The following is a 25,300-nucleotide window of genomic DNA, read 5'->3' as shown; positions in this document are numbered from 1 at the left end:
AATATAATGTGCAATGTCCAGTGACATAGATGTCCAGGCTTGTTGAAACAAGCAGCATGGTGGTGGTGATACATCATAGGTGACAATTTTACAGCAAGTCATGCATCCTGCCCTTCAACAGATTAATGGTGGATATCTGCATGACATGGCTGTGAGGCCTACTGCAGTGGACTAGGCACATTTGGCCAATGTGTGTCCACCTGCCACATGTCCTGGGCATGTCATACTGTACAGTTATGTACCCAAAACCCATCTATGTTCACACATCATGTCACACAACAACCAGTGTGTTGTTTGCTTGGTTGACAGGCATTGTACATTTATGAGGCCAACATAATGTCAGTAAAGTTGAACAAGTCCTCTATGCATGCATGGCCATCCACATCTTCACTGCAAGGAGAACTTACTAACACTGTATATCAGACTGTGAACCCCAAGGGTGTAGCACCATGACCCTAACTTTGCAGGACCTGCTGATGAGATGTGGAAAGTGTCCCCATCCCTGTACTCCTATTATACACAAACACAATGTGTGCCAGATGTGACTGCATTTCAAACCTTGCTGTCATGGTGTTGCCAACAGCAGTCATTGCGTATGTCAATCAGCATTTTGCCAACATGCAAAGCTAACATCCTGCATTACCTATACCCACATCATGCACACCTACATGTATGCAGCTCCTTACCAGAGACATTGCCAAACAGCTGACACCTCAGAAAATCCTGCCTCTGTAGAGCACAGTACAGATAATACTGCATACACCACTCTCTCACCAGTCAAACACCTGAGGCAAAACACAAAATCACACTTTTTAGTCATAGGTGATTACATTGTTAGCCACATTGATTTCTGTGTCAACAGGCTATATATGGGAAATATCACACTTATATGTACGTGGGTTGACACAATACACCATACCACACATTGCCGCAAATCAAGGACTATCAGTTAACATTATGTTGATATCATAGTTCCTGCAGGTGTGTATGACTAGGGATATACATCACTGGACTGTATACAGGCACATGAATGAGCTTAGCCAGTCTGTGTCTCTCATGGGTATGCGAATACCTTTCAGCTGCAGTTGACCCTCACCTAGGATGATGGCTCCATACACACGGAAATTGATGGAAGTCAATAATTGCCTTAGCATGTGGTGTCATTGTAAGGGGATCTACTACATGTCTGCTGGGATGCCTTGCTCAACAGACATCAATGATTCACCAGCGATGGTCTTCATCTCTCACCCCTGAGATTTGGGGTACTGGCCAAGGCTACTGACACCCCCATAATGCATCTTATATGCACTGTCTGGAAGGAAAACTTTGCAATGAGAACACCATTTTTATACAACATCATTGTTATGCTGCTACATGCTGGGAATGGCAACACTGAACCCCACACTGTGGAAGGTTTCCCACCTTGGAATATGCAGACATGTGTGCAGTCAAGGACATCTGGTTCAAGACTGTGAACAGCATTACAGCCATACCAGACTACACATCCTTCCACATGTTCAGACCTCAAAAATAAGTGTGCAAGTTAATGCAGGTGGTGTATGCATACTCATTAAGGATAGCTATATATCCAGATTTAGTGAAACACTGTGATTTCCTGGAGATACTGCTGGTGCCATTCACTACTGAAATGGCACATCATAATGAAGCAATTACTAGCTACAGAAGCAGATCCATGAATTCAGACACCTGCTGTGCATATTTGGATATATGTTTGTCTATCAAGATATATCATTACACCATGGTTTGGGGTGGCATTAAGTGACCACCAACAGTGTTGCTTAGTTGTGCTGCCACTCACTTCCCAAAGATTAGTCCACATCCTTAATTACAATGCCCTGGAGTAGTGCCATGGCATCCCCACAAGGGGAACCAACATAATGCATCATGTGTTTACCAGTATGGGTGAACACTGCAGCCCCCCCCCCCATGTGAGATCCTCCCTGGTAGGATCTGACCACAGATCAGTCTCATGAAAACTACCAGAACTAACCCCTCTCTTGCAGACAATACAAACATATATTATTTCAGCAAAGCAAATTATTACCTCTTCTTAAATGGTTTACTGTACCTTCCTGCTCTTATGGGACAGGCAATTATGCAGAGCTCTACACCCATGCATTATGCAAGCAGCATTACAACTGCATGGACTCGGCTGTATCTGACAGGGGGAACACAGGCTCCTCATGGCACAGTAAAACTGCCTTATGGATAACTGCCATTAGCAGACTGTACAATAAGAAGTGGACATTGCTGTGTGACAGTTGGGGTGAGAGTACCACCCTAACATGGATGCACAACATCCTCAGCCCCACACACAAAGCAGAACAACAATGGACAGTGCAGTTGCATGTGTAACCTCAAAGGGCAGGCCCAGATTGTCAGTGAACTCTTGCATAATGATGCCACATATAATGGGCCTGTCCTTATAGGTAACCAGTAATCCCACAAGTTCTGCATCAACTTCACCTCACTGTCCCCACCACATGTGCCACGAGTTATTCCTACAACTTGTCCTAAACCTTCCATATCTACAGAGCAGTTTGTAACTGCCATCTCTATGGGGGATACACAGCGTCTACTGGACATGCTAACATCCCAGGCTGCATCCTACATGGGATTTGATGAGGATTGCTAACAACATTTGGAACACCTTGCAATCATACTGAAACCACTGACTGCACCCCAGCTGACTGGACAACAGCAACTGTTATATCCTTGCACAGAGATGGTGCATCCACTGACTACCAGAACTATAGACCTCTTTGTCTGAGTGTCCATATCTGTATGCCAGTAGGGCCAATCATCATGGAGCTGATAGCACACATATATGTGCTCTATACACAGTTGACTGTACAAGGTTTGCATGTCTGACAGGGGGATCATAACTGTTAAATGTGGTGAACATTTTCGAGGCAGTCACCAAGGACCTGGTTGAGGGGACATCAGGGCATACAACCCCCTTGACTTAGCAAGCCATCTGACTATATCCTCCACTCAGGGTGCATTTAGAAAAGCACCTACTTAAGCATCCATGATAATATAATTGTAGGGGTTACTAAGTGGCCCACTGATGGTATTCATACTCAGCACAGAGACATCTGCCTGCAATAGCTGATCTGTGAGCAGCAGTGTTCAACAGGGTTCAGTCCTTGTTCCTCTAATGCTTGGAATCCATTTAACCACAATACAGGCAAATACTGAATGTCTGTGGCTAACAATGTTGGCTGATGCCTGAAAACAATGAGCACTGATAGAGTCTTTGAGTTATGTTTATATCCTACAAGAGGTAATTGATGAATAAATGCCTGTTGACATACTAATGGCCATAAACTCCATGCAAATGTATATATATATATATATATATATATATATATATATATATATATCTATATATATATATAGTATTATTTCCATCAATAACACCTATGTACCTGGTAAGTAGCACATCAGCTACAACATGTGATGTACATACTAAGGGGTGATACAACTGGGCACACAAGCCTGGCCACGCACATTTACACCTAATGTGCCTGAGATCACCATGTCTCCCCAGTGGTATGATGGAAATCATATGTCATAACTGAGGGTACAGTCAACCATACTTGACATATTCATAACCTCCATGTACTCTGCCTGCAGTGTGCCAATATCTTAGTGCAATGGCCATTTGGTAGTGTACCTTTCCAAGCACTCCTGGCAGTTGCACACAATAGTATGGTCCCTCACAAGGGAACTCCACATCTTCAGTATCTGTTCAATGAGGATCATCTGAAATCAGTGTCATTGTAGCCTGTGGCATAAAAACTACTCAGAGGTGATCTGTGCCTTGCATATGAGCCAGTGTTTGACATTGCTTGATTGTAAATGCTGCATATCTGTAGGTGGCATGGTACATGGATTAATCACTCTAAGGACATTAACCTAGTATGTGACATTAATAATGCATGCTGGTAGGACAGATCTGTCTAGAAGACTTTTATTTATTTATTTATTTATTTATTTTACATTTGTTGACCGGGCTAGTCCAACTGGATACATGTCCATTTTCAGTGGAGGCCCGGGGAGAAAAGCTCCAGGGTCATAGTTAGATTAACAAAAACATTGATGTTGTTACACAAGATAATATACTGGTTAATACATATACAATAATAAACCTATAACAAGTGAGTACAATTAAATACACTGGTGCTTACAGACCAAATAAGAGAAAGCAATAAATATTAAATGATTTAACAAGGTACAGATTAGAACAGCCAGACAAGGAGGGCTAGAATAGGGTGTTCTTTGGTTTTTGGGTAAGGCAGAGGCTAAGAGAGGCCTAGGTACGACTGGGGCAATAGCTTGTTAGTCTGGAGAGGAACAAGGGCATAACCATTTGGAGTTCAAGTATGCTCTAAGATGTAATTTAAATTGGTGCTGAGAGGGCATAAGTCTTAGGTTGTTTGGTAGTGTATTCCAGGATTTGCCAATGGAATTGGCATATAGTGCGTCACCACCAGCATTGTTCGATTTAATGGTCCTTACTTGAAGACTTTTGGAAGACCTGAGGGAGTTAAGGTTGGAGTACTGGGTAAGTATTTTGTTCAGTGAGGGAGTATTACCTGGATGGTTAATAATTTTAAAAGCCTCAGAAAGCTGGTTGAATTTGAGTAAATTGGACAGTTCCAGCCATTCAAGAGACCTTAAATTTAGGCAGTGATGAGTGCGATAGGGCGTTCCTGTTATGAATCTGGCTATGTGATTATAGGTAGTTGTTAGCTTATTAAGTTCTTTCTTGTTTAGGAAGGAGAATATCGGGATGCATAGAGGAGAGTGGAGAGTAGGTGGGTTCGGGCAATAGTCAGTTTGGTGTGCGGAGTTAAGAAGGCCTTTATTCTATACATCGACCCAAGTTTTCTGTTAACCGATTTAATAGTTAAGTTTACATGTATATCAATTTAAGTTTATGGTCTATGGTCACCCCTAGTAGTTTGGTATTGGATACAGGGTAGATAATGGTCCCATTGTTGGAGGACACATGGAAGGTAGAATTGTTGGTTTTGATGGGTTCTATAGTTTGAGCAGTCACTGAGGTGGGGAAGAGAAGTAATTTGGTTTTGGCAGGGTTAAGTAAGAGTTTAAGTTCCAAGAACCATTTTTCGACAGCAGAGAAGCAGTTTTGGGTTGTGGTTTGGAGTTTGGCGAGAGATTCATCAGAGCAGATTAGTGTAGAGTCATCTGCATATTGAATACAGGTGGCTTTGGGAATGGTTGAGTGTAGACCATTTATGAATATGGAGAAAAGAAGGGGACCAAGGATAGATCCTTGGGGGACACCAATATTAGTTGGGAGTAGGTCTGATAGGCTGTTTTGCCATTGGACTGCCTGTTTTCTACTAGAGAGATAGGCATTAAACCAGCTTATGGTTAGTTTACTAAGATGTAATGTTTCCAGTGCCTGAAGCAGTAGTTGGTGGTTGACCATATCGAAGGCTTTCGACAGATCTAGAAAGAGCGCAGAGGATATTAGTTTATTGTTGCGATTGTGGTTGACTGAGTCTACAAAGGAGAGAAGAGCAGTGGTTGTGCTGTGATGGGGGCGGAAGCCATGTTGGGTATTTGATAGGAGGTTATTATGTGTGAGGTAGGTAATGAGTTGTTTATGGACACAGCGTTCCATAATTTTGGCTAAGGGAGACAGTATGGCTATGGGCCTATAGTTGGAGGTTTCAGTGGAGGGCCCTCCTTTGTGGAGGGGGATGATATAAGAGATTTTCCAGATAGAGGGAATAGATGCTTCAGAAATGGTCCGATTGATCAAGATTGATACCGGGTAGGCTATGGCATCAGATGCTATTTGTAGGTATTTGGCAGGGAGCTGATCAGCCGCGAGGGTGGTTGGTTTCAATTTTTTCAAGAGTGTGCGAATGCAGGAGGTGGAGATGGGTTGTAGGTTAAAGGTCATTTGGGTAGTATTTGTAATTGGAGTTGGCACTGAGGGAGGCGAGGGAAGCTTGCTGGCAAGGGACTGGATGGTCTCAGTGAAAAAAGAATTAAAGGAATTGGCTATTTTGTTGGGTCATTGTCGATGAGTTTGTCGGGGTAGGGGTAGTAGACTTACCAGGATGAAGTAAGCGGTTAAAACCTGCCCAGAATTTTCTAGGATTATACTGATGTTTGTCTTGGAGGTGACAAAAATATTGTTTTTTATCAGATTTAACAGCTTTTTTGGTTGAATTTCTTAGCTGGAGGAACTTGATGCGGTCTAAAGGGGTTTTTGTGGTTCTCCACTTTTCCAGGCCTGGTCTCTAATTCTAATTTTGGATTTAGTTTCTTGTGTTAGCCAGGGTGCTATACATTCCTTAGTTCTCGTAAGTCGATTAGGAGCATGGGAATTAAGTATCTTGAGGAAAGTGTTGTTGAAGTATGAGACACTTTCGTCTAAGGATAGGGTTTTTAGGATGTGCCAGTTACAAGCCTTGAGATCAGCTAGGAATTGGTCAGGGACAAAATTTTTGCTAAACCTTACTAATCTAGTTATGGGGGGAGTCTTATTTGAACATTTGTGTTTTATAATGAAGGTAGCAAGGTGGTCACTAAGGTCATTGGGAAGGGTCCCTGTGGTATAGCTATTTGAATTCCTATTAGTAAGTATCCAATCAATTATACTCTCCTTTTGCTGTGCATGTCCAATTCTCGTGGGAGAAAGAATATTTTGGGAAAAACCATGTAAGTTAATGGGGAGTGGATTTGATTGGGCCGAGTAGAGACCAGTCTATATTGACATCTCCTAATATTATTGTTTCTTGTGGATAATTATTAGCAAGCCAACTAAGGGTTTGTTCAAGATTTTCTACATTTTTGCCTGGTGGTAGGTAGGTTACTATGAGATTAATACTTTTTTGTCTGTTTAGGGATATCTTAAGAGCAATCAGTTCCAGGTTTGGAACTTTTGGGGGTTGCAGTGAATTCGTTGTGATGCTCAAGGAGTTCTTGAACATCACAGCTATTCCGCCACCCTTTTGGTTGTGATCCGCCCTGATGATGTTATATCCAGGAGGGATAATTTCCTCATCCTTGGTGCTTGGTTTGAGCCAAGTTTCTGATAAACACATTATGTCCGGGGAGTGGATATCAAGCATAGCATGCAAGCTGTGTACTTTATTGTTAATACTTCTAATATTGAGATGGAGCAAAAAAAGGGAGTCCGTAGGTCTGCTAGTTGCATGGCGGAGGTTAGGGTCTGGGTCACTAAGAGGGCCTGGGTTAGGGTGGATGTCCCCGTCATTAGTGATGGATTTTTTTCAAATAATCTAGTATTTTTTGTAGTCTAATTAGTAGTTTAAGCTGTTCTCTAAATGTGGATACTTTAGGGTACCTAAGCATGTAGTGTGTACTTTTAGGGATGAGGTGATTAGTAGGGTAGGGAGAAGGGGGGATAAGAGTAGTGGTAGATTGGGAATACAAGGAGGTCTGACCCTTAGGAAGGTAGATACTAGTTAGGGCTTGTGCTTCATAGGCTGTTAAGAGATACGGTAAAATGAGGAGTAAAAGTACTAGGGGGAGGGTGGTAAATGAGGTTTTGTCCATGGTGAGGCTGAGATCTCAGCGTCAATAGGGCTAGGGGCGATACCTAAGTCAGCAGGAGGCTGGAGGTAGTAGTAGGGTGAGATAAATGGAGAAAGTTCGGTAGGTGGCAGGGTTAGGTTTGGTGGTGGGGAGTGGCAGAGAGATGGGGGGGGAGTGGACAGTTCTGATTGGGTGGTGGAAATGGGGATGGGCTTGATGACCAAATAAATGTAGAGGTAGTGGGGCGGTGGGAATAGGGGCAGGGAGGGCGGAGCAAGCCCGAGCGTGGCGAGCGAGCGGGGACTACACCACAGGATTTCCCTGGGTCTTAGAGGAAGCCAGGTTTAATGGTAACTTCCTAAGTTCTATTATTGTTCCTTTACTTTTGTTTCTTTTCTGTTGATATTAATGTAGAAGGAACCTGTGCTCAATAGATTTAATTCAGCCTGGTACTTTAATTACAGTACAAGGTGTTTGGCAAAGTACAGTGAAAGGGGTAGATATTTATTTACCCTGAGTCTCTTTATGGGGATAAAAAGTTGCTTATGCGTTCGCACTGGTGGGGTCCTGAGGGTCCTGAGTGCCACTCGGTAGGCAACTGGAATTGGGGCTACCTAAGATGGAGGAAACAGAAAGAGAATAACTTTCACAGTGTTTAGTGTAGGTACAGGCAGTATTACACAATGCAGTATCAAGCAGTAATTTCCTTCCTATTGGCAACTCATGTATCCTCCACTAAGCACTCTGTTTATCTGATAATACACTAGTTAAATAGCTGACATTAGGTATTTGCTGTATGAAATGCTTTGTATCTAGCTAGAAATTGAGGTTACATTCGTCGACCAGAAAAGTAGGACTAGCAAGCAATTACTTTCAACTGCAGCATTTGGCAGCAAAGGTCAAATAAAACGCTGTTATCAGGTTTTACACAGTCGCTAAAGCACAGTCGCATCAAGATCTAACATTTAAATCAATTTCTAAAGTAGCATCAGAGAAAACGCTAATGTGCTTTTACTTTTACAACATACTATGTTACAAAAACGCCAAGTTGCATCTACACAGTGCATACAAACATGACTACAAGCAAGGTTTCCTGATCAAATTACTATCGGTATTCAAAACAACAGATAAAGTTGCAGTTATATTTATCTAATAAATGTTGAATCAGAGCAATATTTAGTAGTAACATACCACGAGGGTCAATGCTGCCCGACCGTAAAGCACAGTTAGTTTAAAATATGGCGGTTTCTGAGGTCCCTTTCTAACCTCGGCTGCTACACCACAGGATTTCCCTGGGTCTTAGAGGAAGCCAGGTTTAATGGTAACTTCCTAAGTTCTATTATTGTTCCTTTACTTTTGTTTCTTTTCTGTTGATATTAATGTAGAAGGAACCTGTGCTCAATAGATTTAATTCAGCCTGGTACTTTAATTACAGTACAAGGTGTTTGGCAAAGTACAGTGAAAGGGGTAGATATTTATTTACCCTGAGTCTCTTTATGGGGGTAAAAGTTGCTTATGCGTTCGCACTGGTGGGGTCCTGAGGGTCCTGAGTGCCACTCGGTAGGCAACTGGAATTGGGGCTACCTAAGATGGAGGAAACAGAAAGAGAATAACTTTCACAGTGTTTAGTGTAGGTACAGACAGTATTACACAATGCAGTATCAAGCAGTAATTTCCTTCCTATTGGCAACTCATGTATCCTCCACTAAGCACTCTGTTTATCTGATAATACACTAGTTAAATAGCTGACATTAGGTATTTGCTGTATGAAATGCTTTGTATCTAGCTAGAAATTGAGGTTACATTCGTCGACCAGAAAAGTAGGACTAGCAAGCAATTACTTTCAACTGCAGCGTTTGGCAGCAAAGGTCAAATAAAACGCTGTTATCAGGTTTTACACAGTCGCTAAAGCACAGTCGCATCAAGATCTAACATTTAAATCAATTTCTAAAGTAGCATCAGAGAAACGCTAATGTGCTTTTACTTTTACAACATACTATGTTACAAAAACGCCAAGTTGCATCTACACAGTGCATACAAACATGACTACAAGCAAGGTTTCCTGATCAAATTACTATCGGTATTCAAAACAACAGATAAAGTTGCAGTTATATTTATCTAATAAATGTTGAATCAGAGCAATATTTAGTAGTTACATACCACGAGGGTCAATGCTGCCCGACCGTAAAGCACAGTTAGTTTAAAATATGGCGGTTTCTGAGGTCCCTTTCTAACCTCGGCTGCTACACCACAGGATTTCCCTGGGTCTTAGAGGAAGCCAGGTTTAATGGTAACTTCCTAAGTTCTATTATTGTTCCTTTACTTTTGTTTCTTTTCTGTTGATATTAATGTAGAAGGAACCTGTGCTCAATAGATTTAATTCAGCCTGGTACTTTAATTACAGTACAAGGTGTTTGGCAAAGTACAGTGAAAGGGGTAGATATTTATTTACCCTGAGTCTCTTTATGGGGGTAAAAAGTTGCTTATGCATTCGCACTGGTGGGGTCCTGAGGGTCCTGAGTGCCACTCGGTAGGCAACTGGAATTGGGGCTACCTAAGATGGAGGAAACAGAAAGAGAATAACTTTCACAGTGTTTAGTGTAGGTACAGACAGTATTACACAATGCAGTATCAAGCAGTAATTTCCTTCCTATTGGCAACTCATGTATCCTCCACTAAGCACTCTGTTTATCTGATAATACACTAGTTAAATAGCTGACATTAGGTATTTGCTGTATGAAATGCTTTGTATCTAGCTAGAAATTGAGGTTACATTCGTCGACCAGAAAAGTAGGACTAGCAAGCAATTACTTTCAACTGCAGCGTTTGGCAGCAAAGGTCAAATAAAACGCTGTTATCAGGTTTTACACAGTCGCTAAAGCACAGTCGCATCAAGATCTAACATTTAAATCAATTTCTAAAGTAGCATCAGAGAAAACGCTAATGTGCTTTTACTTTTACAACATACTATGTTACAAAATCGCCAAGTTGCATCTACACAGTGCATACAAACATGACTACAAGCAAGGTTTCCTGATCAAATTACTATCGGTATTCAAAACAACAGATAAAGTTGCAGTTATATTTATCTAATAAATGTTGAATCAGAGCAATATTTAGTAGTTACATACCACGAGGGTCAATGCTGCCCGACCGTAAAGCACAGTTAGTTTAAAATATGGCGGTTTCTGAGGTCCCTTTCTAACCTCGGCTGCTACACCACAGGATTTCCCTGGGTCTTAGAGGAAGCCAGGTTTAATGGTAACTTCCTAAGTTCTATTATTGTTCCTTTACTTTTGTTTCTTTTCTGTTGATATTAATGTAGAAGGAACCTGTGCTCAATAGATTTAATTCAGCCTGGTACTTTAATTACAGTACAAGGTGTTTGGCAAAGTACAGTGAAAGGGGTAGATATTTATTTACCCTGAGTCTCTTTATGGGGATAAAAAGTTGCTTATGCGTTCGCACTGGTGGGGTCCTGAGGGTCCTGAGTGCCACTCGGTAGGCAACTGGAATTGGGGCTACCCTGAGTCTCTTTATGGGGATAAAAAGTTGCTTATGCGTTCGCACTGGTGGGGTCCTGAGGGTCCTGAGTGCCACTCGGTAGGCAACTGGAATTGGGGCTACCCTGAGTCTCTTTATGGGGATAAAAAGTTGCTTATGCGTTCGCACTGGTGGGGTCCTGAGGGTCCTGAGTGCCACTCGGTAGGCAACTGGAATTGGGGCTACCACAAGGGTCAATGCTGCCCGACCGTAAAGCACAGTTAGTTTCTGGAACCATAGTATGTACAAGGTGTTTGGCAAAGTACAGTGAAAGGGGTGGGTGACCTTCATTTCACCACAGGGCTTCTGCCTGTGCTCCTCTTTGGGGCAATATGTGCTGATTATGTAACTATGGGTATCCTAGCAGTCAGACATTATCTATATATATATATATATATATATATATGTATTTGTAAATACATTAAGGTAAATATACCATCTTTATAAGAGACAGATAGTGACAGACTTTAACACACCTTTGAAACAGAACCCTGTTTAATGGCAAACATAGCACCTCAGAGCACCTCACCACATGCCATCTGTATGATTGGCTGGGTGACCTTCATTTCACCACAGGGCTTCTGCCTGTGCTCCTCTTTGGGGCAATATGTGCTGATTATGTAACTATGGGTATAAAGTCATCTAGGATTGTGAAGGCTGTATAGCCATTATGCTAGGGAAGTTAAAACATACTATGGTTCCATAAGCTGAAGTAAAAATGCTCTGACAGCCACACACACAAAACTGGCTACATTGAGGATAGCATCACTTCCAGTTACTGCTTAGAGGACATGGCACACACATAGTGCATGTTGGCTGTATGTAGGTTAGAACACTTACCTATCTAGTGGTGCACACTACAGATCACAATATGTGATGCATGCAACACACCTCATGTCTACTATTACTATCTCTTTAATACATATTATGCTTGATGACATCAGCAGACCTAGTTGTGGTCAGAAGATTGGAGTCGCACATCACCTGCTACAAATAAATAACTGCAAATCCCTACCTCTTTCTAAGTTACTGAGGTGATCATAATTATGCCATACAGGCATACACACAGCAATTGGTCTGGAGTGAGATTAGATCCCCTACCTACCACGTTTTATATACTATAGATCACAGTACGTATTGCACACACCACAGCTTAAGTTGGCTAGCACAGTGGCAGCTGGTAGTCTTAAGGTAGAGGACATTATCAGACCTTGTAGAAGAGGGCAGTTTGGAAGCCAGTGGCAACTTATAGGGCCAAAAAGTGCAAGCGATTACACTTTGATAGTCACTGAGATATTCTCAGTTGTTTTGCAGAGGGATGCCCCCCACACACACTATGTATCCTCAAGTTAGATTGGAATCCCTACCTATCTAGTTTTACACACTATAGATCACAATACTTATTACACACTAAACTGCTTAGCTCTGAGTCAATAATGGCAGTTGGTAATCTTAAGGTAGATGACATCATCAGGCCTTGTGAAAGAGGGCAAATTGGAATCCAGCAGCAACTTACAGGGCCAAAAAGTACATAGCATTGAAGTATGATAGCCAATAAGGAATTATAAGTTGCTTTGCAGGGGGATACCCACACACACACACACACACACACACACACACACACACACACACACACACACACACATACGAACACACACACACACACACACACACACATGCACACAAGTATCCTGAAGTGAGATGAGATCCCCTGCCTATCTAGTCTTACATACTATAGATCCCAGCACTTATTGCACATGCCACAGCTGACATCTGTTTCATGTATGATTGCTAGCAAACTACTTGTGGATTATTCAAACTAGGCTTGTGTTGAACAGCATCTGCAGCCTGCAGAGTGAGATTGCTTCATACTGTTATCTGTATCTAGTATCCTAGCAGTCAGATAAATGGTATTTATCCTAGCTATGTATCTACAGTTACCAGTATGGCCATATGTGGCTGTTTGTACTTGGATGGGCAAGCCTATGAGCAGGAACAATATGCCCTGTCCATGTTTGGGTAGACAACATTATACATTACACCACCTGCTCATCTGTTGCTGTATCTGTGGTGACATCCAGCAGGCACAGGAGTATGGAGGTAAGTGCATTATGTACTGCTGAGCCCTTACTTTGGATCAGCATTATAGATCTGTAATAGTGCAGCTGTACTCACCATTATTAGGATATGTAGGACAATCCGGACATCCACACACATATTTATGTATATAACAGGGATGTACAGTATATGTGTGTGTGTGTGTGTATGATATGTATATGAGTTATGTAGATATATAGGGAGATAATGAGATGTATGTTTATATATATATATATATATATATATATATATATATATATATATATATATATATATATATGTGTGTGTGTGTGTGTGTGTGTGTGTGTGTAGGTGGGTCTACTTCTGTTCTTCAAAACCACAATTTACCGAAGAACAGAAAGCCAAACCCACTTTAACGAAAGTGCACTTAAACAAAAATATCTGTAGGTGGCATGGTTCTTCGGGAAAGTGTGTTTTGAAGAACAGAAGTATATATATATATATATATATATATATATATATATATATATATATATATATATATATATATATGTATTTGTAAATACATTAAGGTAAATATACCATCTTTATAAGAGACAGATAGTGACAGACGGTTGTGTCTACATATATGTATGTATGTATGTATATATACATATATCTATACAAAACAGGTCATTTAGATCAAGGGGCAACATAATTCTACTCAGTTTAACTATAACTAAGTGTATGAGTATGCCTAATGTGATTATCAGTACTTATGAATTGACTCCAGCCCACACCTACCCGTACTTCAGTCTGGGATTTTTTGTGTTACAGACAATGACATCTGTCCCTGTTTCTGCAGTAGTGCATGTCACTCAAAATATCCATCACATTCTCCAGCTGTCTGATGCAATTAATATGTGACAGAGGGTAATAATGTTACACCACACACAGACTGACAATCTGTAGCAAAAAAACATATATCTCGCATCCAAAAGATGTGGAAACATCCAGATTAGAACCATCAATACCATCACCCATTCTAACTCTTCTAGTCCACTGAACCACATGAGCTGCAGACAAAGAGAGCTCATTCCTGACATAATCAACAGCATACATATATATGTTGTTATTCCTGTGTTACGTGAGACATAGAAATGTGTGATCAATTTCTATGTTACTACCCTGAGAATGCCTGGCCTGCTGATATACCATTGATGAGTTACTGTTAAAGAAGTTATATGGGAACACTACTGTGTTGGGGGTGGGGGAACAACACCACATGTTCTACTGGTACACACAAATGTCCAAATATCATGTGACCTTACTGTTTAACATCTGTCTTGACTGATGTAGTGAATATTTCAACCATGAGGCCTACTGAATATTAAGAAACACATACTAGTGGACTGGGTATTTCTCTTATCCAAAGATAACCTTACTTTGAACCTTTTTCATTATGGAACCTAGTTGTAGTTGACTTTTTATTTTTGTTAAATTGCTTAATATCTCTGTAAATATTACCTTACTCAGACCATTCTCTTAAATATGTAACCTATGTGTATTTTTCTTTTGTTTTTGTTAATTGCTAAATATTACTGTATATTGCATTTTAAATGTTTATCTGCTTGGAGCTTTTCTCCACGGGCCTCCGCTGAAAATGGATATGTATTCAGTTGGACTTTTCCGGTTAACAAATGTAAAATAAAATAATAAATATGTTACTTCTGTCCAAATAGCCCATTATATCTACTTCCATTAATACAGAAAAACCCATACATACAATACCATTTTATAGTAATCCTTTCAAATATTGTATAGGTTAGAGACTTACCTTGCAAATGCAGCAGTTGACAGAACAGTATGTCAGTGTTGACTCTGTCTGACACAAGCAGTGCACATCTGATACATGGATAGGTGCAGGTTGCGTGGGTTGCCTGGCATCAATTTTAATATATGTATGTGAATAGGAGTAAGGTGTCAGCCCCTAGGTCCCTAGATTGTCAGTGAATATGCTATACGTTATGTCTTAGCCAAAGCCAGGGCATACAGAGCACACCTAAGTCTGCCTACAGTGACATCAGCAGGGAGTATTGTCAGCAGCAGCAGCAGCATTGATTTCAGCATCTAGCACATACAGATTTTTGCAAACCTGCACCAGCCCCTCGTATTCTCTCAGTTAAAATTCCCAAGTCTGTACTCCAATGGTGCAGAGTATTGGGTGTATGCATACTTTATGCAGCACTGCTGCTGGTGCAGAATGTGTGATTGACTAACTATGATGCATTCCACCTGCCTACAATATAATTAACATCACATGAACTGAAGCTTAAAAGAGCTTAGAAGTCAGTGGACACATTCCCCAATGTCAGCTATATCTTGTGTAAACATCAACATAGGTCTAAGCCTACATGAAGAGGATATGCGAACACAATTAGTACTTTCTGCTATTCAGTAACTCCACCTCATTTGCATACATATCCATGCTCACAGCCTAAAAACTACACTCTTCATAGACATACCATGTTAGTAACAGCATGAATGCATCATTGTTGAGACCCCACACAAAGTCCTGTAATGCATTTTTGTCACATAGTATTATTTTTTTTTTTTTCTATAAAACCTGTTTGTGCACTGCAGCAAGCAGGCCTAACATTCCAAGATTATTATTAAAAAAAATAATTTATTTGCTTTAATTTTCTGACATACAGAATAATAGTTTTCCTGATTTGTGTATGCGGTATTACATTTTCAGGGGATAACTTTCTATATATCTACAGTTTTACACCTCCTTTTGTCTGTATAACACTCCTGTACACGGATTTTTTCCATATACACTGTGGACACTAACATGCAGTCTGACCAGATGCCTATCTGCTTGTTGGATCACTCTACCTGCCTCATTTGCATGAGATTCACCTGCTTATGAGGCCATTTGCATGCCATGGAAGTTTCCATGTTTGTTTGTGCATGTGCACTGCTCAACAGCACTTACTGAATCTCAAATTGCTCACTTCTGTGTATGCAACACAGCACAATGCCTACACAGAAAAAAAATGTAGGCTTTATTAAATTCCCGAAGTTGTCTTTATTTATAATTTGTGTGTATGTGTGCCTTTAGAGTACGTCTATTTTTGGATAAACTCTATATTAAATAATATGGCAGTGTTTCACTCTGAGTTACAAAGCAAAATAAAAATCATCTTTAGATTTATTACATTTGCACAAAATAAAACATTCAGCAAGAATGTTAACTTGCATTCTTCCTGTTATGGAATTCTGAATGCATATTTAACTTTAACTTTTTCCTTTTAGCCCCTCTGGTTATGTAGGGAGGCATTAAACTCTTACTACAGCCCAGGTGATCTGAGTTTGAGTAGCAGCTCAGGTGACTGATAAAGTGGTAGGGAGGGACGGTGGTCCTGTCGATGATTCCTCACACAATGAGCCTAGTGGAGCCTGGGGACATGAGTGTGGGGTGGGGTCAAAGGAGACATTAAGGTGGGGACATTGAGCTTCTGCAGAGGCTGGGCTATAATTCAGCACATACCCATTGCATGTCTGCCTCAGGATGAACCCAAAGGTACTGCAGAAAGGGGGGACGGCAAAGATGAATTCAGAAAAAAAACCTGAATGATGATATGATGGCCAGAACCCACCCACCAAGATGCCTTTATGATCCATAACAGCCTCAGCCATAGGGAGGATGTCTGAAGGTAAGGAAGTGGCTGGTAGACCCATTGATGGTCTTGAGGCTATAGTGTAGGGAGCTATGGGTTGACATGAGAAGACAAAAAAACTTTGATTTTTTTTTAACTTTAAACTTAAGAGGGTACATAAATAATTTCATATTATTTTTGCTTCTAATGCTGGTCCAAACTGCCTCATATTTGTCTTAAGGGAAATGCATCTAAAACATGCTTTTTTCCTGTAGCATATGAAACTGAATGGATATAGTGAATGCTTTTGACAAAGATTAGAGATGGGCAAGATGTGTGATGATAAATTTGAGAGAAAGGATAGTGCTGATCCTTAGTCTTGTCTGCCTTATGTTTAACACACTTGCACCTACCAAACTCCAGTCTTCAATTTTTCCACTTGTAAGATTCCCCTACTACTGACATCTTCATCCTTCATCACTGCTTCTTGACATTTTTTTCATTCTTTTTCATTCATTCACTCACACTGTAAATTCCATTGTCTCTCTTGACTCATACCATTTCATTTTGTTCTACTTCTATTTTATCAGCTGTCTGAAGCAACTGCTTTATCCCCACAGGTCTCCATTTCCCATTTATATTTGTCTCTAATTGCAGGTAAGCACAAAAATATGTAAGGTTACCTCAAAGAAGTAGAGTCCATGAATTATTGGCTTCCCCTATCTTTTTGCTAATCAACCCTGCATAGTCCATAAGTTGTGGCATTAGGGAATAAATAAGACATACGGAGGAATTTAATAAAGCCTACATGTTTTTTTTCATCATGTAGGCATCACGCCACTATGCTTACATGAAAGTAAACAAGTTTTAGATTCAGTAAACACTGCTGAGTGGTGCGCACACATGCGCCAACACAGGAAGTTCTGTGGCGTGCAATCACTTCATCTAGCAAGCAAATGGTTAGCTCTTCAGACCCCGTGTCAGTGTTTACAGTGTACATGGAAACATTCTGTGCACAGGAATGTAGACAGACAAAAGGGACTGTAAAAATAGATATATATGGACAAAAATGGCATAGAACATACAGATATGAGTGAAACTATCCTCCCGTGTGTCTGAAAATTTAAGGAAATAAGTTAAATTGTTTTTTATTTTTGATAATCGGGGCATGTTTGCACAGAGTGCCACAGTGCGCAAACATGCTTTATAATGATAAAAAAATGGAAAAAATAAAATAAATGTTATGTGACAGAAATGTATTATGGAGTATCTGCTATGGTACATTGGTCCTATTGCTGATGTGGTAGGGCTAGGAAGCATGTAGTTTCCAGGCTGTAAGCATGAATCCCTATGCAAATGAGGTGGAGTTACTGAATAGCATAAAGGGGTAATCATGTCCACATATCTCCTTAGTGTAGGCAGAGAACCATGTTAGTGTTCACACAGAAGGTAGCTGACATCAGGGGAGGGTTTTCCAATGACATATAAGCTTATTTCAGCATAGCTGTGCCTCTTTGCACGGCACTACACCGTGCTGAGCATGCCCTTTCAGGGGGGTGCATGCACTAACTTCTAAGCTTTGTTTAGCTACGGGGAGTGTGTTTCTGCATGTTTGCACTATGCGCTATGCTGAGTATAAAGATCTGGGGGTGGGGTGTGAGTACTAAGTGCTGAGCTTTGTTTATCTATGGGGCACATTTGTGTGGTGTGCCACACTGACGAATGTATCTAAAAGCCAATGACATATTATTTAGTTTTGACACCTGTTTAACTAAAACTAAGGCCATTAAATGATGTTAATGATATACTAGGCAGGTGGAATGCATCATAGGTAGCCAATCACACAGTCATCACCTACTGCATAGCATTATAAAGAATGCACACACCCTACAGTCTGAATTATCCCCCATACTCTTTCCCACTGGAGTACAGACTTGGGAATTTTAACTGAGAGAATGCTAGGAGCTGCTGCAGGTCTGCTCGATTTGTATGTGCTAGATGCTGAAGTCAATGTTGCTGCTGCTGCAGACTATAGGCCTACACAGAGAAGGAGAAGAGTGTTCAGACCCAGGGTAACTTTCCAGGAACTACATGAGCTGGAGATTGTAGAGCACTACAGGGTGGACAGGGGCATACTACAAGAACTCACTGAGCTCTGCCCCCTCAACTCAGACCCAGAGCGAACTCAGAAGAACCCATCCCAGTATAAAAAAAGGAATGTAGCCCTTAGGACAGTAGTGACAGGGACTTTTTGAAGTCCAACTGGGGACATGATGGGGGTCTCACAGGCATCAGCATCCAGGGTACTCCACCAGTTCCTAGATGTCATGCTACCACATGCCAGTGAGCACATATTTTTTTCCACTCAACCCTGAGGTGAGGACCAGCAATATGCAACACTTCAACTTTGTAGCTCATTAACCTGAAGAACTGGGTGCCATAGATTGTGCTCATGTACACATCAAGTCACCACCCGGTGAAGAGGGCAGAATCTACATCAACCGCAAGGGGTGCTACTCCATCAACTGCCAGATTGTGTGCAATGCCCATGGGATTATCATGAATGTGAGTGCTGGCAGCCATAATAGTTATCACAACTCCCATATCTGGCATGCATCATAGCTGTACCAGATATTTGCTATGGAGAACATCCCACATGGCCATTTACTGTGGGATGCTGGCTACGCACTGGAACTGTGGATGATGACACCCATCAGAAATGCACACATGCACACACACACACACACACACACACACACACACACACACACACACACACACACACACACACACACACACACACACACACACACACACACACCAATGGAAGAATAACTCACCTCAACTAGACAATAGGTCCAACCTGCACAATTTCTGGACTACTCTTAACAAAATACTTTACCCTGGCAAGCCATCTAGCCCCTCACCCTACCCTAACAAATCTCCTCCAGAAATTGCTACCCTACTCAACAAACACTTCATTGACACTATCCAAAACCTCACTCCCTCTAATATTAACACTGAAACTATCACTACCATCAACCCCCATAGTCATAATCTCTTCTCATTTAAACCTGTGTCAACTTCCTACATAAAATCCCTTCTTCTTAAGCTTAAACTATGTTCTCCCTCTACCGATAACCTACCTCCTACATTTCTCAAACTTGCTGCTGAGTCTATAGCCTATCCTATATCCATTCTCATCAACAGATCTATACAAGAGGCTACAGTTCCTGCTATCTGGAAATCCTTCTATACTATCCCACTACATAAGGGTGGAAACTCCACTGATCCATCCAACTATTGTCCAATTGCCATTCTTTCTCCCATCTCCAAGTTGCTCGAAAAATGCATTCATTCACAACTTCTCAACCACCTCCTCCAACAAAATCTTCTCAGTCCACCTCAGCATGGTTTCCATCCCCACCACAGCACATCCACCGCCCTCCTCTCTTTCACTTATACCATAGCCAATGCCCTTGATAACAATCAACTGATATCCTGCCTCTTCCTTGACCTTTCCAAATCCTTTGACACAGTCTCTCACCCTATACTACTTTCTAAATTATCTAACCTCAACCTGTCTTCTTCCCCCCTTGCTTGGTTCTCCAGCTATCTCTCAGGTAGGCAGCAATCTGTCAAATGGCTCTCCTCCTGCAGTCCCTTTATATCTGTTCCGACAGGTGTTCCTCAAGGCTCTATCTTGGGTCCCCTCTTATTCAACATATTTACTAATGAACTCTTTACCTCTTGCAGACAGTTTTCTCGTATACAATATGCAGACGACTCTACACTCATCTCAATCTCCAGTAGTATTACAAACCTTCTCACCCTTACTCAAAACTCCTTTCTATCCACAGATAAATGGCTATCTGACAATCTGCTTATCCTTATCCCCAGGAAGAGCAAGCTCCTGCTCTTTCTCCCTCGCTCACTTTCCAACCATAAATCTACATTTACCATAACATCCTCTAACAACACTATCATAAAACCTGAACCACACACTAAACTGTTAGGAGTCATTGCAGATGACGAGCTCAAATTTAACTTACACTTACTGCAAGGAATAAAAAAAAAAAAACACAACAGAAACTTGGCTTGCTCTATCGCCAAAAAAGATTTCTTACTCCAGACGCTAGACTCAGCTTAGCACAGTCCTTCCTCTTGCCCACACCTCTTTACGCAGCCCCTGTATTAACCAACATACAAGCTACCACCATGAACAAACTTCACCAAACTTATCACAAAATTGCAAGATTCATTACAAACTCCCTCTACAACTTCCATCACTGCCTGTCCCTGAATGCCTTACAATGGCTCGAATTCCCTCAACTACTGCTACTTTTTCAATTACAAGTTATTACTCCATTCTATATAGGCCTTCATTCTGTCCAGTTCTCGTTACTCTTTTATCTACCTATACCCCTTCTAGAACCCTCCACACCTCTAACCAACAACTTCTGAATGTAGATCATCCAAAGAAGAACATAGGCAAACTACAATATAACTGCTCTATAATCTCACACTTGGAACAAACATCCTCTACACATATGCTCCATCATACACCCTGCGCACTTTAAAAAGGAACTCAAACATTATCTTCTCAGAAGTAAATCATGTCTCTGCTTAGAAACTACCTAATAGTTCCCCTTTATGCATAGGTGCTTCTTTCCTCTGAACTCTTGAAAGCATCTATACCTTCCTACAAAGCCTAGGCAAGAATCTGATCACTTGTATATCACTTGTTTGATTACTTGCATATAATTTGTATGTATGTATGCATATATATATATATATATATATATATATATATATATATATATATATATATATATATTTATATACATAAAACAAATCAAACAAAAAAAAATAAGGGTTCATATGCTCATTTCTTTGACACAATCCTCTTACAGTAATTTAAATATGTTTGATTCATATTTGTATTAATATATTTTGTAGTTATGCTTGGTTATGGTACTTTCTATTTTTTTGTTACCTATGTTATCCTAAATTGTTTTGCAAATGGAGTTTTATCCTTGGGTCTCCACTGAAAATGGGCTCCTGGCCCAGCTGGACCAACCCAGTTAACAAATGCCAACTAAATAAATAAATAAATAAATAAATAAAAATACCATAATGAGGCACACACACACAAATTAGGAACATCATGGAGAATGTGTTTGGGCTTCTCAATTCATGGTTCTGGTGCCTTGATATATTTTATGCAGCCCTGAAGTACTCTCCAGATACATGTGCATGTATGTTCACAGTATGTGCCATGCAACACAATATGATCCTGCTGAAACAGCTGCAGAAGGACCAGCTAAGAGAAGGGATACACATCCCCCCACTGTCTAGGTCACCACAGCCACAGTCACTGGAGGACACAGAGGAGAAAACCCCTGATGATGTCCCTATAGGCAGACATAGGTGTGCCAAGTATGCCCTAGCTTTGGCTAAGAAACAACACATAGCACATTCACTGACAACTTAGGGCCCTAGGGACTGACACCTTACTCCTCCTCACATACATATAGTAAAATTGTTGATGCCAGGTAAACAACACAACCTGTACCTATCTTTGTATTGGCTGTGTACTGCTTGCATCAGACAGAGTCAGCCCTGAATTACAGTTCTGTCAACTGCTGCATTCACAAGGTAAGTCCCTAATCTACACAGCACTTGTAAGGATTACTGTAATATGGCATTGTATGCATGTATGCAAGAAATTTAGTGGGCTATGTGGACAGAAGTAACATCCACATGAGACTACAGATACCCAGTCCAATAGTATGTGTCCCCTAATAATCACTAGGCCTCATGGTTGGAATATTCACTACATCAGTCAAGGGAGATGTTAAACAGTGTTGTCACATGATATTTGGACTACTGTCTATCTCAGCAAATTGTGTGCTGTTCTTCACCCAGCCACAACACAGCAGCGTTCCCATATAATTGCTTTAACAGTAAGTCAGTAGTGGTATATCAGCAGACCAGGCAATCTCAGGGCTGTAGCACATAATTTGATCACACATTGTATGTCACACGTAAAGCAGGAATAATGATGTACATATTTATGCTATTGATTCTGTGATGAATGACTCCACTCTGGCAGCCTGTGTGGCTCAATGGACTAGGGAAATTTGCATGCATGATAGTGTTGATGGTTCAAATCTGGAAGTATCTACATCTTTTACATGTGAGGTATTATTATGCTGGTGTTTTTCCAGACTGTCAGTCTGTGTATGGGTAACATTATGAACCTCAGTCACATATTAAGTACAGCAGACAGCTGGGGAATGCCATGGACATTCTGAGTGAAGTGCAGTACTACAGAAACAGGGAGAGATGTCAGTGTTTGTAACACACAAAATCCCAGACTGGAATACAGGTAGGTGAGGCCTGGAGTCATTTTATAAGTACTGACCTTCCCATTGGACATGCCCAGACACTTAGTTAATATGAGCGCAATTTGATTCCCCTTCATCAAAATTACCTGTTATGTATAGCTATGTCTATACGTACAGACATATATGTATACATATCTGTCTGTCACTATTTCACTCCCACATACATAATATATATCTATCTCTATGCAGTGTCAAATAGATATATATACCGAAATATACAATATCTAGCTATATACATTAAAATGATAGGTAGACTCTCCCCATACATCTACATAACATATATACATATCATACACACACATAGCTGCATTTATATATGCATCCTTATTATACGCATAAATATGTGTGTAGATGTCTGTATTGTCCTACATACCCTAATAATGCTGAGTAAATCTGCACTATCACACATCCATACTGTATCTCAAAGGATCCAAACTAAGGGCACAACAGTACATAATCCACTTACCTACAGACACCTGTGACTGTTGGATGTCACCACACAGACAGACATAGGTGGGCAGGTGGTGTAATATATAATGTTGAAAATGCATGCATGGACAGGGCACATTGTTCCTGCCCACAGGTTTGCCCACCTAAGTGCAAACTGTCACATATGGCCATACTGGTAACTGTACACACATAGCTAGGATAATAACAGTTATCTCACTGCCAGGGTACTGGATGCAGATAACAGTATGAAGCAATATCACTCTGCAGGCCACAGATGCTGTTCAACACAACCCTAGTTTGTGTAATCCACAAGTACTGTGCCTGCAATCATATATGCAGCAGAGTTAATCTGTGGTATGTGCAACAAATACTGCGATTTGTAGTGTGTAAGATTAGATAGGTAAGGGTTCTAATCTCCCTCCAGGCTACTTGGTGCATATATATATATATATATATATATATATATATATATATATATATATATATATATGTGTGTGTGTGTGTGTGTGTGTGTGTGTGTGTGTGTGTGTGTGTGTGTGTGTGTGTGTGTGTGTGTGTGTATACCCCTCACCAAATCAGCTGGCATGCCCTCATGGGCTATCCACCTGCAATGGTTATGCACATTTTGGCCCAGTCACTTTACGGTGGCTTTCAAACGGTCCTCTTCTACAAGGACTGATGATGTCATCCACTAAGACTACCAGCTGACACTGCTGTATGGGAGTTAAGCCATGGCATGTGCGGTAAGTACTGTGAGCTACAGTGTATAAAACAAAATATATAGGGGTTCTAATCTCCCTCCAAGCTACTTGCATGCATGTGTATCCCCCTGTAAATCAACCAGCATGCCCTTACCCTCATGGGCTACCCACTTGCAATGGTTATGCACTTATTGGCCCTGTCACTTGCTGCTGTCTTCCAAGCTGCCATTTTCGACAAGGCCTGATGATGTCATCCACCTTAAGCTATCAGGTGATACTGTTGTATCAGTCTTAAGCTGTGGCACATGCGTTAAGCATTGTGAGCGTTAGGGTATAAGACTAGATAGGTAGAAGTTCTAATCTCACTCCAGGCTACTTGGTACATTTGTTTGTCCTTATGGCATAATACGATCACCTTGGTAACTTAGAAATAGGTAAGATTTTGAAATAGTTTATGTGTAGCTTCTGATGTGGTCCCCCAAAGGACTGACCACAACAAGACCTGCTGATGTCATCAAACATAATATGCCGTAAACTACTAGCAGACATGAGGTGTGTTGCGTGCATCACAAACTATGATCTGTATCATGTACCAGTACATAGGTAAGTATTCTCATCTACAACTTGCACTATGTGTGTTCCTTGGCATGTCCTGTACACAATGTTTTGAAGTGGTGCTAGCCTCAATGTAGCCATGTTTGTGGGTGAGCCTGTTAGAGCATTTTACAACATGTTATGGAACCAAAGGATGATTGAACTTCACTAGCACAGTGGCCATACAACCCTCACAATCATAGACATCTTTATATGCATAGTTACTGGATCAGCACATATTGTCCCAGTCCACGAGAGACACAGCCAGACACCCTGTGTTGAGCTAATGGTTGCCCAGCCAATCATTCAGTTGGCATGTTTTAAGGTGCATTGA

The sequence above is a fragment of the Protopterus annectens genome, chromosome 2.part0 (assembly GCF_019279795.1).
Source record: "Protopterus annectens isolate FY-2018-M chromosome 2.part0, PAN1.0, whole genome shotgun sequence".
NCBI lineage: Eukaryota > Metazoa > Chordata > Ceratodontiformes > Protopteridae > Protopterus > Protopterus annectens.
This window is presented reverse-complemented; position numbering follows the sequence as displayed.